A 15,143-nucleotide genomic window follows, 5' to 3' on the forward strand; every position below is an offset into this window, starting at 1 on the left:
CTTTCAATTCAACCCTTTACCTTGCAGTGAGAATTCCAACAGTTAGCCATCTCTTTGTTGTATCTTTAGTGAGCAGTCTGGCAGTGAGCCATTTTTTGTAATTTGGCAGTGAGCAACCTCTCTTTGTAAACACAAATATAACTAGTTATATTCTCCCGAGAGTTAACACTCTCTGTGGTTTTTCTCATTTGGGTTTTCCACGTATAAATTTTGGTGTTTATCTTGTGGATGTGCTCTTCATGTTTAATATCAGTCAAGTTTGTTTGATATTTAAGTGGAAGGTTATAATTGTGAATAAAACTTTTAATCTCTGGGAATACTGATTCAACCCCCCCTCTTAGTATTGTGGTGCATTCAACCTAAACAACAATTGATATCAAAGCCTTGGTCCCTTGCTTGAGGGAGATCCGTATCGGTTGAGTCATGGCACCTTTATGCTGGGCGGAAGATTTGAAGATAGCTCTTAAAGATTTAGAAAGCATTGAATCAGAGAATGAAGAATTGAAGGTGAATGTAACGGTAGCAAATGAATGTGTGTAGAAGTTGAGAGAGCAAATTCCGAAGTTCAAATTGAGACATAAGGAGGTTAACAATCAGTTGAAACAAGCGAATGAGACTATTAAAGATTTGTTGCAGAAGATTGAAGAAAATGACAAGTTAGAGTAGTTCTTGAAAGAGACAATAAAGCAGAAGTCTGGAGAATGTGAAAATCTTGAACAAGAAGTGAAGGATCTGAAGGCAGAATATAAGATCCTTGACAGCAGTAAGCTCCTAGAAGATTTGATCAGCATGTAGCAAGTTAAATCAAACAAAACCGAACTTGGTTTCCAACCCGATATGTATTCGGATCAGAATGATAAAGAAGAAAACAAAGAAGTCAAAGTTGAAGAAGAGAAGTCAGAAAATGAGAAGAAATCTTGGAATCAGAAATCAAATGCAAGAAGACCATCGGTCCGACAGCCTAATACACAAAGGTACCTATCTTTTAATGGCTATTGTTTTAAATGTAATAAATTTAGACACTAGGCAACAAATTGTAGAAGCTTTTAGTGTTATAGTTGCAAAATGTTTGGACATAAAGCAAGTCTTTGTAGAAATCATGTTGTCAGACAGAATTATAATCCAGTTGATTCAAATAATTACAACTTTCATGCATACTGTTACATTTGCAATAACTACGGATATAAGGCCATTCAATGCAGATACAGATCACATCCAATAAGATCTGAAAGGAAGATTGTTAGTTGTTTCAAATGCAAGAAGTGCGGACATTATGCTAATCAATGTAGGAATGGAAATATGGAGAAATCTGCTAAGAAGAATGTGATGAATGGTGAATCAAAGAAGAAAGAAAATTTGGTCTAGAGAAAGAAGAGTGAGAGCATAGGAAATAATCCTAAAGTACCGGAATCTAGTGCAGGTGCCCCTTCCTCTGGTAATTAAGTTCAGAGTTTTGGGTCAGGGGGAGTTTTGATCTGAAAGAAAACTCTTCTATCCTCCTCGTATGAATGGATCATGTCGCTAATCCAGCATGACAATTCTTTGAGTGGTATCCGGTAATCAGAGGAATCTTGTTGACATCATCGATAAGACAGTTCTTGGCGGCAAAACCCTAATGAAGTATCTTGAGCAAGATAAGTATCAGTTTTTGAGTTCATTTCTTTCATATCGATTATTTGTGCTTGAGTATATCATGAACAGTGGAGCAATAGCAGAGTGAGCGGTGCAAGCAATCATGGAAGGAAAATTGATCATCGGAGAATCTAGCAACGAGGAATTTCAACTTGTGGGCAAAGTACTCCTAGATGAGTTTAATCCGGAGAATGGTGATGAATTGCAAAGGGTCAAAGGATTGGAAGGCAAAGGTTTGAATCTATGGACCAAATTCCCTTGGTTCGATAATGCAGAAGTTATCAAGATAATTCTTCGTCGTGTGTGGGATAAATGCATCATGTTGGATAAACCCTATCCGATTACGAAGGAAGTCATTTCTATGATCACCGGTTTGTGCGACAATGGAGAAGTTTCGGCAAAGAAGTCAATTTTGAATAGAGAAGTAGAAGCCTTGACCGGTGTGAAGGGTGATCAGTGAGTCTTGATCATTAACACAATCATCAACTTTGTGGTAAGGTATGTTGCCTATGGAATCTCTTATAAAATTTATTTGAGAAATAGGGAAGGCGCCACCTCGGCAATTGCAGTGTATATGGCAAATATGCTTGTGATGGAGAACAAATCATTCAACTTGTGTGAATTGTTGTTCGAAAACATTAAGATGACAAAAGAGAAGAACTATGCTTTCCGGTTTGGGTCATTGCTTGTGAATTTGGTTATGTACTGTTTGGAATCCCTTCCAGCAAAAGATAATGTTATATGGGAGTCTGGTGTTCCAATTTCAAGACAAATATTTAGATATTTGAACAGTTTGGCTAACAAAGAGGAAGTTTGCAATGTCTATTTCAAATCATTTATGGACATGTGGAGTGTTGGCTCAGTTTTTGTATCTTTCTCTTCTAGTTTTGGAGATTCGTCTTCCAAAAAGAAGAAAGGAAACAATTTGTTCCTGTCAGTATTTCAAAGCCAAAGAGAAGCAAGGTAGAAGATGTGTAATTGATGATTTGGAATCCCCTATAGCTAAAGGAGATTCGGAAGTTGTAGAGCAAGAAGTTGGAGATTCAGATGATGAATCTAATTTGATAAAATTGGTTGATAGCATGGATGGAATCAAGAAGATAGGTGTGAAATGGTTGACTTCAGTTGAGTCAGACAGAATTGAAAGCATTTTGATGAAGCATTTGATCCGAAACAACATGAGCCCTAAAGATATCAATAATTTGCTTCTGGAATCTTTGAATGAGGTTCTAAAAGAAAGAATGTCTTAGCAGTTAGTTGAGGAAAAAGGTATGGAAATACATAATTTGCTGAATGAATGTATTAATGCACAAAAAAACTTATCAACATGTATTGAGGAATTGAGAGACTATATCCGCAATGCTAGTAAAATCTACAAGTATTGTATCTCTTGGCCGACAGTTGCGGTGAAGCACAAAAGTAAGATTGATGCTATTAAAGATGAACTGACAAGTCTAGGCAATTCTTTTGATTTTCTGAGTGCTAAGGATGGTGAGCAGAGGAAAAGAATTAATTGTCTTCAAGCTAAGCTCTTATTGTTGCAAAGGCAAAAAGAAGATTGTGAGTGTGTTTTGGAAAGTTAAGGAGATTGTTGAAGCTAAACTAGAGCATTTTTTAGCATTGCTTGAGAATGCAATCGAGTATGAGCAGAATCCATCTGCTTTGGATATTTTTTTCGAATTCAGTCGATCTGTTAGTTGAGTGCTAAAGTCTTTTAGTAAGTATCAAACTGGCTACACATTCTTGGGAAGTTCTTCTGGATTTGAAAGAAAAATACAAGTTTATATTTCCAAAGAAGAGTGGCTGAAATTTTTGGTGTGATATATAAGTTTTGACATTTTTGGGTGTATATATTTGTTCTTTTTTTTTCTTTTTCATCAAAGACATCCTTTGTCCTTGATGTCAAATGGGGGAGAAAGGAATATGGATTTGAGGAGTTGCATAAGTAAGGGGGAGTTGTGCGCAGTTAGGGATTTGAGGAGTTCTCATTATCCCGATGTTAGGAATTCTCATTGACCTTAGTATCAATTATGTGTCTCGATGTTATCTGCTTCGGTAATTGTCAGAAGTATCTCTTCAAGTTTTGTGTTGTGGTTCTCTTGGTACGCGTAGAATCTACATTTTGGAGATATTGAGCTTGATTTTGTGATAATGAGTCAATATTCTTGGATCCGGATGACCCTGCCCCATTCCGGTAATTTCGATGTATGCATTGGCAATCGAAGTATGTAAAGGAAGCGTGTAGAAGTCTTGCGGAGGCCGACATGAGCATATTGATAACGTGTTGAGTTTGGCCGACACACTATTTTGTATTTGTGCCCTCCGTTATATATATATATATATATATATATATATATATATATATATATATATATATATATATATATATATATATATATATAGAGTAGCATAAGGAACGAAAGAGAAAAACAAGACTAAGTGTGTGAAGGTGTGTGATGTGTGAAAGTTAGCAGCAAATATAGCAGTGTGTGAAGTGTATGTTGCGAACAACAAATGGAGACAGTGTTGCAGTGGTGCAGTAGTCCTTTACCGGACCTATTGCAAGATAGTTGTGCAAAGATCTCTAACTGGATATGTTGTAGAGTTTGAGATTTTTAATCTGAGCTTAACCTTAGAATTGATCCCATGCATTTGGAGATGCTATCCCTTTCAGTTCAACCCTTTTACTTGCAGTGAGCATTCTGGCAGTTAGCCATCTCTTTGTTGTATCTGCAGTGAGCAATTCGGCAGTGAGCCATTTTTGTAATCTAGCAGTGAGAGCCACTTTTATTTGTAAACACAAATATAACTAGTTATATTCTCCTGAGAGTTAACACTGCCCGTGGTTTTTCCCATTTGGGTTTTCCACATATAAATTCCAGTGTTTATCTTGTGGTTGTGTTCTTCATGTATAATAACAGTCAAGTTTGTTTGATATTTAAGTGGAAGGTTATAATTGTGAAGAAAAGTTTTAATCTTTGGAAATATTGATTCACCACCCCCCCCTCTCAGTATTCTGGTGGTTTCAACCTGAACAACATAGTTTCTTGAGCTCGTATAGAGTTTTTATCTTCAATATGTTATGGGGTTGGTGGGAAGTCTTGTATAACATTAGTTTTGGTATTTATAGTGGCTAAATAGTTGTCAAAGGAGGTAATTGTGTGTCTCTAGTGCTTAGGAGTTAAAGGACAAAATCATCATTAGGCAAAAGAGACAATGGGTTGCTATATTCGATGTCATTTTTAAGTCAATGTATTGTGTGGTGGTGAAATCAATTTCTTGGTCAACTTGTTCAAAAATGGTAACATAGACAAATGGATTAAACTCAAATTGGTAAGAATTGTGAGAAAAGGGTTACTTATAAGTTATTACATGTTCCATTTGCTTTGTTAATTCGGAAATAGATTAGGGGTCAAACAATCTTGCATCATCCAAAAAGAGTTGTGATACTATGCAAGCTTAGGGAACCCGTGTAGGATCCAATCAACTCTTTGGAGGCTAAATATATTAATGAGCCATTCTTTGAATAACAATTGGAATGTAATGTCCCTTTCCACATAGAAGTCTAGAGAAACTATTTAGCCTTGTTAATTTTTGTAGGCTAAAGTTGAGAAAAAGGGAATTTTTTTTTTAGACTACAGGAATCGGGTATAGCACCCCCCCTATAAACTACAATGCGCCTAATAAATTTTTTAATGTGACCAGTGACACTGGCGCAACATGTCCTTTGGTACCATGTGGGTTGGTGGGAGACTAGACCTTGTGACCTCGTGCTTACTCGAAGTTCTCGCCAATCGAGCTAGACCCCAACCCCCAAAAAAAGGGAATTATTTTATATTATTTAGCAAAGTTTATTTAATGAGCAATTTTATTTAATTAATTTAATAAGCTTTATAAATTGATTCTAGTGGATTATTAAAGGAGAATTAATAAAAGTCACTTTATTTCTTGGGTTTAAATAAAATATTAAAAGTGCAGGAAATTGAAAATTTTCTAGAGGCTTTCAAGGATGTTATAAAAAGGATATTTCAAGGCTCTTTCTCTCATATATTTTTGGAGAGTTTTTTTGGAGTTGGACACCCTAAGGGTATTGGATTCGATAGTAAGACTAATCTACCCTAGCTAGTTGTAGGAGAGATCACTAAAATTTCTCATTTGGGTATAATGATTAAATTTTGATGCAATTTATGAGATAGCTAAGTGAGAGATATCAATGGCGCATTTTTATGCATAGCATTGGAGTTGTTGGATGGGAAACTCATTCTTAGTGTGATATTTGAATGTCCAAGGGTGTGGAAATAAATAGCAAAAATTCAATGAGGTGTGAGGTAAGATAGCAATTGTTCAATGTGGGTTTGCTAATACAGTTGTGTGGGGCATCTTCTTCCCAAATATGAGCATATTTGCTAGGCGTCCTACTTTACTGTTGTAGTTGAAGATTATTTGGGGCCGATTTGAGTTTATCTTTGTTGGTCACCACTTTCTATTATTGTTGCACACAGGAACGAGTGGTTAAGGAGTCAACTAGAAGGGGAACCCTCCCAACTGGCCACTATCTTCATCTATCTCAAGCTTACTTTCCCGTCTAGATTGTGAGAGGACTTTCTTTGGCATATGGTATGTTGGATATTTTGGGTTTTGTTGATGAAATAACATCAATCAGATGAAGAAATCCTTGCCAAGAAAAAAAAAAAATATATATATATATATATATTTATATAATTAATTTATATTAAAAGTTGATAACTATATGTATCGGGTTAACAATGAATAATATCCGATTGCGTTTTTGTTTTGATCGGCGACTTGCTTAACATTAGTTAAGCACCGATCATATGCTATCGGGTTACTAGACCCGATAGCATATTGGTGTCAATTCATTGAATCGACACCAATATGCTATCGGGTCTAGTAACCCGATAGCATACATTGCAGATTCACATTGTTATCGGTTGGCAATACCGATCGTTTGGCATAAACAAAACATTGATCGTTGTGTTAAACCCGATAAGCATACACCAATTCATATCGGTTTATTTGTAGAGGCACAATTAAGAGATGCCATGGACGGGTGGAGACATGTCTGCCCATGACATCTCTCTTGTAAGATATATATGTGCCTGTTATTGTTATCCAAAGGACATCGAAATTATTAATGTTCTTTCTCCACCATCTACAATACATAGAAGATAATTAGAAAACAGAATTGATATATACTGTGAGAAATATTTGCATTGCAATACAACATCATTATACATACCTTGATTTTGAATTGAAATTTGAAGAACTTTTACATGGTATCAAAGCCTCGGTAGATTGAACCTAAGGCATTCAAATTCGTGAAAAATTCAAAGTCAAGAAGATATCTAACATCACATTTCTTCAAATGGCCAACACTATCAAATTTGAAGATAGACTTGAAGGAGGCGACAATTTCTCAGCATGGAAATTCAGAATTAAGATGATCCTAAAGGAGAATAAAGTTGAATCATTTGTAAGAGTCGGACCTAAAGAATCTGAGAATGAACCTGACAAAACAACATGGATCGAGGGTAATGAAAAGGCCATCAAGATTACAGTTGATGAAGTGAGAAACAATATTATGCCAATCATAAAGAAACATGAGACTGCCTATCATATGTTCAAGGCACTCGAAAATGCATTTGAGATAACCAATGCAAGCAGAACCTTGGCTCTAAAAAGAGAGATAAATCATATAAGTATGATAAAAGGGGAGTCAATCAATGCCTACTTCATGCGGATATCTACCCTAAGGGATGAACTAGCAACACTTGGATATGAAATCCAAAGCAAAGAGTTAACACTCATTGCTCTAGATGGGTTACCTAGTGTCTGGGAAATGTTCGTTCAAGGCATCAGTGCAAGGGCTAAATATCCAAATTTTGATAGGCTAAAAGTGGATTGTCTTCAAGAAGAATCAAGGTTGAATAAGAAAGGGATCAAGCATAAGAATATAGATGAAGATTTTCAAGTTCTAAACACCAACTCCAATAAGAAAAGAAAGAAGAAACAATTAAAGAAGAGGAAAGGACATCAAGGCAAGAATACCTCCAAGAAGGATCTCTCTCATATTCAATGCTTCAGGTGTGACAAGTTCGGGCACTATGTTGCTAAATGTCTCGAAAGATCTAAACAAGCTACATTTGTCAAAGTTGGAAAGTCAAAGGACGAAGATGATTCCGAGAAATATGTGTTCTACTCAGCACTTTCAAACCAAGTATCAAACAAGGCTAACTCATGGGTGATTGACAGTGGCTCATCCAGATATATTACAGGGTTCGGAGAAGTGTTAGACTCCATGATAGAGGAGACCAATGAGGAAGTAACAATCGGAGATGACTTTGCATATCCAGTCAGAGGAATTGGAACTTGCATCATCATACTGAATTCAGGCTTATCATTACAGCTTACAGGAGTACTATATGTCCCAGCATCAAGAGGAACCTAGTCTCCATCTCAGCACTAGAGGATAATGGGTATAGGGTGACCTTCATGGACAACAAAGTGTTGGCTTGGCCAAAGAATTCGTCCATCGAGAAAGCCAAAACCATTGGTCAAAGACAATGTTACTTATATGAGCTATGCATAGAGCCCAACCTAGCCCTAATCCATGAAGTTGTTGATGCTAATGAAGTTTGGCATAGAAGACTAGGTCACCTGAATTTCAAAGCTTTATCATCTATGGAAAACCTTGTCACAGGTTTACCCAAGTTAAAGCAATATCATTCAGGGGCATGCAAGGGATGTGCCCTAGGTAAAAATACCAAGGGCTCTTTTCAAAATAGTACTAGGAAAACAAGTAATGTTTTAGAATTAGTCCACTCTGATGTATGTGGACCTATGTCAGTACCCTCTTTAGAGGGATTTTTGTATTATGTAATATTTGTGGATGACTACTCTAGAAAAACTTGGATCTACTTTTTGAAATGTAAAGAATCAGAAGAGATCCTTAATAAGTTTAAAGAATTTAAAACCCTAACAGAAAAATTCTCAGGTAATAAAGTTAAAACCCTAAGAACTGACAATGGGGGGGAATACACCTCAGATCTATTTAAAGATTTTTGTAAAAATGTTGGGATTAAGAGGGAGTTTACTGTACCTTATAATCCTCAACAAAATGGGGTAGCTGAGAGGAAAAATAGGACAATTGTAGAAGCTGCCAAATCTATGCTTCTTGATCAGAATCTAGATACCCATCTTTGGGCAGAAGCCTCCTGCACTGCCATGTATATCCAAAATAGATGTCCTCACTCCCATATTGAAGATAAAACCCCTGAGGAAGTTTTTACTAAAACAAAGCCAGATATTAGCCATCTTAGAATATTTGGATGCCCTGTTTATATCCATGTACCTAAAGAGAAAAGGTTAAAACTAGAGCCTTCAGGAAAAAGGGGAATATTTGTTGGGTATAGTGAAACCTCCAAGGCCTACAGAATCTACATACCTGGTCAGGGGCATATTGAACTTAGTAGGGATGTAATTTTTGAAGAAGACTTAGCCTTCATAAAAGCCCAAAGTTCCATAGAACCTGAAGTCCATGTTCCTGCTCCTAGCATAGATGAAGATCCTGCTCCTGAGTTTCAGAGGGAGAATCTTGAGGAAAATGAAGGTGAAATTCAAAACCCGCCTAGAGAAAATCTCAAGAAAATACCACTATGGGCCACCAAAACTGTAGAAGAAGCTCATAAGTATGTTGCCCCTTCAGGAACCTTCAGAGAAAGCAAAAGGCCTAATAGATTCACCAACTATGTTGCCCTCATGAATGAACTTTCAAAAGTTGAACCTACCAATGTATCACATGCACTTAAACATCAAGTATGGAAGGATGCCGTGTCTGATGAATACCAGTCCATTGTAAAAAATGATGTTTGGGAGATTATTCCCAGGCCAGCTAGAAAATCTGTTGTATCTTCCAAATGGCTCTTCAAGATCAAACATGCTGCAGATGGCAGCATTGAGAAACACAAGGTCAAATTTGTAGCCAGAGGGTTCTCACAAAAGGAAGGAATTGATTACGAAGAAACCTTTGCAATTGTGGCCAAATACACCTCAGTAAGAGCAGTCTTAGCGATTGCCGCAGCAAAAGGATGGAAAGTACATCAGATGGACATAAAGACAACATTTATTAATGGAAAGATTGCAGAAGAAGTATATCTAGAGCAACCTGAAGGATTTGAGATTCATAATGCAGAGTCTCATGTGCATAGACTCAAGAAAGCTCTTTATGGGCTTAAACAGGCTCCCAGGGCCTGGTATGAAAGAATTGATACTTATCTCACAGGGCTAGGTTTCTCAAAGAATGATGTAGATCCAAATCTTTACTATAAACAAAACAAAGATGATATGTTGACATTGATTCTATATGTTGATGATTTGTTAATTACAGGTGAAGATCACATCATAGATCAGTGCAAGAAAGACCTTGCTAAAGAATTTGGCATGAAGGACTTGGGACTCCTTTATTACTTCCTAGGATTAGAAGTATGGCAAAATTTTGATGGCATCATACTAAACCAGGGTAAGTATACCTTGGACATTTTGAAGAGATTTGGAATGTTAAACTGCAGACCTATGACTTCTCTGATGGAAACAAACCTTCATAGACTTAAGGAAGCAGCAGCAGAATCACAACCCACAGATCCTACTCTATACAGGCAAATGATTGGGTCCCTGATGTATTTGGTAAATACAAGACCAGATATTTGTTACGCAGTTAATGCTTTGAGTCAGTTTATGTATGAACCAAAGGAGATACACCTGGTAGCAGTAAAACACATCATGAGATATCTACAAGGTACTTTAAATCTTGGTCTCATGTATAAGAGAGTTGATTTGGATTTACACGAATTCATAGATTCAGATTGGGCTGGAAGTGTAACTGACAAAAAAAGCACCTCAGGATGTTGCTTCAGTTTAGGTTCAGCGATGATATCCTGGATCAACAGAAAACGGTCATCAATAGCACAGAGTTCCACTGAGGCCGAGTATATTGTAGCTTCCATGGCTGCTCGAGAGGCAGTATGGCTTAGGAAGTTGCTTGTAGGGTTATTTGGTGAACCAATGAAACCTACAGTTATTCATTGTGACAATCAGAGTTGCATAAAACTCTCAATAAATCCGGTGTTTCATAACAGATCCAAACATATTGAGATTCCATACCATTATGTGTGAGATATGGTAGACAGGAATGTGATCCAATTGGAATACATTTGTACAAGGGACCAGACAGCAGATATTCTTACCAAACCACTTTCCAGGGTGAAAGTTGAGCACTTCAGAAACGGTCTTGGTATGATTGAAAGGTAATTTGCTTCGTAATCTGTACTTATATATTAATAAAGATGTTTAATGTGTAAACTTCTTTGTCATGCTATGACTTTTATAGGCTCCACCCCCTGTGTACATTTCTAAGAGGTGACGATCTCTCAAATAATGGACACTTGTATGTAGAAATTATAAGGTGGCGATCTTATAATGATCAAACCAGATATCATGTGTGATTCCTGGTATGTTATGGATGTGCCATAATTATATTGTGGTAAAGGCATTTTGAAATGTCAATGCACATACCACTATTTGGATAAAATGAGGATTTAATTATTCTCGTGTTTTTATCCTTAGTATTGCTTGCTTTGCAATATTGATATCACGTGCTTAGGTGATATCTTGTCATCACAAGTTACTGTGGTGAACTTTTGTATCACATGTTTAGGTGATACTTCATGTCACGTGCTTAGGTGATATGATTTTTGTATCACATGTTTAGGTCATACTTCATATCACATGTTTGAGTGATATGATCCTCTATAGAGTGAGATTATGAGACTCCATAAGGAATCCTGACCATATTGAGAAATGTGATGCTAGATATGTTGTCATTCATCTTCCCGAGCTAAGAGGGAGTGTTGATGAAATAGCATCGATCAGATGAAGAAATCCTTGCCAAGAAATATATATATATATATATCTGTGTGTGTGTGTGTGTTATTGTTATCCAAAGGACATCGAAATTATTAATGCTCTTTCTCCACCATCTGCAATACATAGAAAATAATTAGAAAACAGAATTGATATATATTGTGAGAAATATTTGCATTGCAATACAACATCATTATACGTACCTTGATTTTGAATTGAAATTTGAAGAACTTTAATAGGTTTGATCAAGATTTCTACTTGGACGTGGGCATGAAGAGTATTTGTTGTTGCATTAGACTTTCTCTTCATAGTTGGATGTGAGCATATGAATTGTTGTGTATTCTCTTTGAGTTGTATGTGTAAATATTACCTCTGTCATTTAAGGTCACATTTATGTGATTTATCTCTTAACTTTGTTTGCAAAGCTTGTATTGAGTTTCAAGGAAATTAAGTTCCAATTGTTATTACTTTTCCTATGAATATTTATGTGTTCATTTCCAATGCACTATGCTATACTTCATGAAATCTAAAACATGAAAACAAGAAAACTGCAAATAAACACTATAACAATCATAGAATCATATTATGAGAGAGTAAGAAATATGGTAACATTGGGAAGAGACTAATAACAATTGGGTGAAAAATTGAAGGGGGTTATTATAGTGGTATCAAAGTTGTGTAGCCTGCTAGCTTAGAGGGTTCAATATAAATGCATAGTTGGCATGACTTGACTTGAGTAATGCAACCATATACACACCCACCTTATACACATGATGACAACCTCAAAAGGAATAGATCCAACCTAAATATTGAAGAGAGATTGATAATTGATCCATTTGTAGAAGGTGAAAGGTTTGAAATAAATATGGGTGATAGAAAGCACAAAGAAAGAGAGCATAGAGAGGATCCTAGCACCAGATACATTCTCAATTATTTGTCTTAAGGGTAACATGATTTACAATAGAGCATTGCTCAAATGTGTAAGATGATGACTCAAATATATTTTGGGCAATAACAATAATAATAAACATGGTGGCGGAAGTGATGGTGGAAATGATGGTCATGGAGATGGTTCAATTAACAACACAAATGCAAACCAACGAATTAGAAGAACTAACTCTAGGCCTCTAATGTTTAATTTCCCTCTTAGGAACCATCTACAAGCTGAAAATGAACCTACTCAACAAGAGTTGTAGGATCGGAATTTGCAAGATTGGATATATTCTAGTGTGGATTTTTCAGGTTGAGATGTCTTTCCACGATTTCATGGAAAGTAGCAATTTATTACATTATTAGCAAATTTATCATGGACTATACTTAATAACATTACTAGTTAGCCCAAGTCCAAACCCATTGAGTGTTTTGAATCTACAAATTGAAAATTGTGAACCTTGAGGAATTGATTAAGTTGCCTAGTTTTAGACATATACCTTGTTTTTACCTAGTTGCACTATCTTGTCCATGCCTCTCCCTTTAAATATCTCCCTCAATAGACAATCTTGTTTCCAAGTCTCTTCCATATTCTTTTCAATTCCTTTCTTTCTCTCTTTTAACGCATTCTACAAAGACATGTAATGAGATTACTTGAATGTAGCTACATCTTTGGACTTGAAGTTGCGCTCTCAACCATTTCTCAATCTCACAAGGTTTTCTCTTGAATTTGATTGGGATTTTCCCTTGTACAAGTTTGGATTTTTGAACTTAATTATGTCTAACTTTTCTCTCGTAACTATTTGCACTTTCTTTTGATTCCTTCTTGGGCCTTCTAGGCCTAAGTAATGCTTGATCCTTTTGGCTATCCAAACTAGTCCTAGGACCTACCTTTTGAGAGTTATTATTTGCATTTACATATAGGTACACATTAGACTTGTGTGTATGCTAACATTACATTTTTCTATGTAGTCTTGCATCTTTAGGCTACCATAGGAACTTCTTGTCAGAGCAACAAGCAAATCTAGACACATGGATGCATTGTTTTCAAACAAAGGAACTTAGAAGATATTTTGAAATTCCATTCGAGTCATCAAGGCATTTTTATTTATTTTTTTATATGTTTTCTTGAAGGACCAATGTTTTGTAAGGGCGAAGAAGGTTGCTCATGTTGTTCCTACATTGCATGACAAGTGATGAGATTTGTGGGAGCATATGTATAGGCTTGAAAATGGCCGAACATTTCGTGTTGTCAAAACATGTAGTTGTACTTACCTCCCTAATAGAGATTGGGGTGGGCTAATTTCAGTAGTTCACAAAAGATGTATTGTGGGTCATTATTATTGCGTTAGTATCCTCTCAATTCCCTCTTTCTCTTTTGAATCTTTTCCCATATATATCCTTGCATTATTGTCTTCTCCCCCCCCCCCCCCCCCCCTAACACACATAAATAGCTTTAGGCCTCCTTTTATCATTCTATTTTCCTTCTTAAACCTAAGATTTGTTGGTTGACATCACCAACAATTCCATTGAATTGCAATATGAATTACAACCTGACCCCTATTGGATGAACAACAATAGTTGAGCCAATGAGGGACAAACACATTATATTTGTGATCTAAGGGGATGTTGATGTCAACTATTTTGAGATTATTTTTAAGGTTTGCATCCTTATTTATATCCTTCTAGATTCTTTTTGAAGGTAAAAATGAAAAAATCTTCTTTGCCTCCACTTACTTCTACCCATCTTCTCTTAGGGGATTCTTAGAGGAATATGGCAAGGAACACATCACCAAGACAAGTTGGATGCAAGGACCTACGATTATTAACTTCTAATGTATGTCAAATCTCTAGGGTTCCTCCCTATGGTCTACTGGGGCTTCTTCTCTAGTTTTACCTACAACTACTCCTCAACTGCCTAAGCTAAGGGGGAGATTAATGCTCCATGTCAACCCTAGGTAAGTATCTATTTGTCCTACCTCTTTCATTTGCATAGTTGTAATTTCTCATTATATTATTTGTTGCATATCATCTAACATTACTATCCTTTAAATTATTGTCTAACATTTATCCTTGGTTGCTTAGTCATCTTTTTGTTTTATTGTGCTTAGCCTTGTAGTCTAATTGGGTATCCTATATATATTGTCCTTATATTGTGTCTACTAAGAGAGGTCTTGTGTTGTTTACATAGCTTGATATAATTATAAACCTCATCTTACTATATACATAATGTAGATTTCTTTGGCTCTCTAAGGGGAATTTGTAAATAGTTACCTTATGAATGGCTACATAATTTTCTTATAGTTTTGTGATGTATTCCTTGTTTTATATGGTCTATATTGATTGTTATTGATGCACATCCTTTTGTGTGCTTAGGCTTTTCTTTGATTAGATTTATATTACATTGACCAAGATTTCTTCTCTACTCCTTTGAAAATAAAAATAAGGATATAATTATATTCTAACATATGACATAAAGTAAGGATTTATTTAAATTACCAGTGGACTCCAATATGAATTATCTAAGATTCAATGGATAGATGAAGCTATAAATATTATTTTATTTCTTTAAGGAACATATTATATTTTTCTATTCTTTAGGGAATCATTATTCATTTAGCTTCATGGATATTGTATGTTCA

General features: G+C 35.9%; 1 protein-coding gene across 1 annotated transcript in view; it reads left to right on the forward strand.

Moving 5' to 3' along the window:
* The window catches only part of LOC131079997 (uncharacterized), a 95,257-nt gene that overhangs the window by 79,494 nt on the left and 620 nt on the right, over nt 1–15,143 (forward strand). The gene's annotated exons all lie outside the window — the stretch shown is intronic.

Source organism: Cryptomeria japonica, chromosome 3, assembly GCF_030272615.1.
Source record: "Cryptomeria japonica chromosome 3, Sugi_1.0, whole genome shotgun sequence".
NCBI classification, from domain to species: Eukaryota; Viridiplantae; Streptophyta; class Pinopsida; order Cupressales; family Cupressaceae; genus Cryptomeria; species Cryptomeria japonica.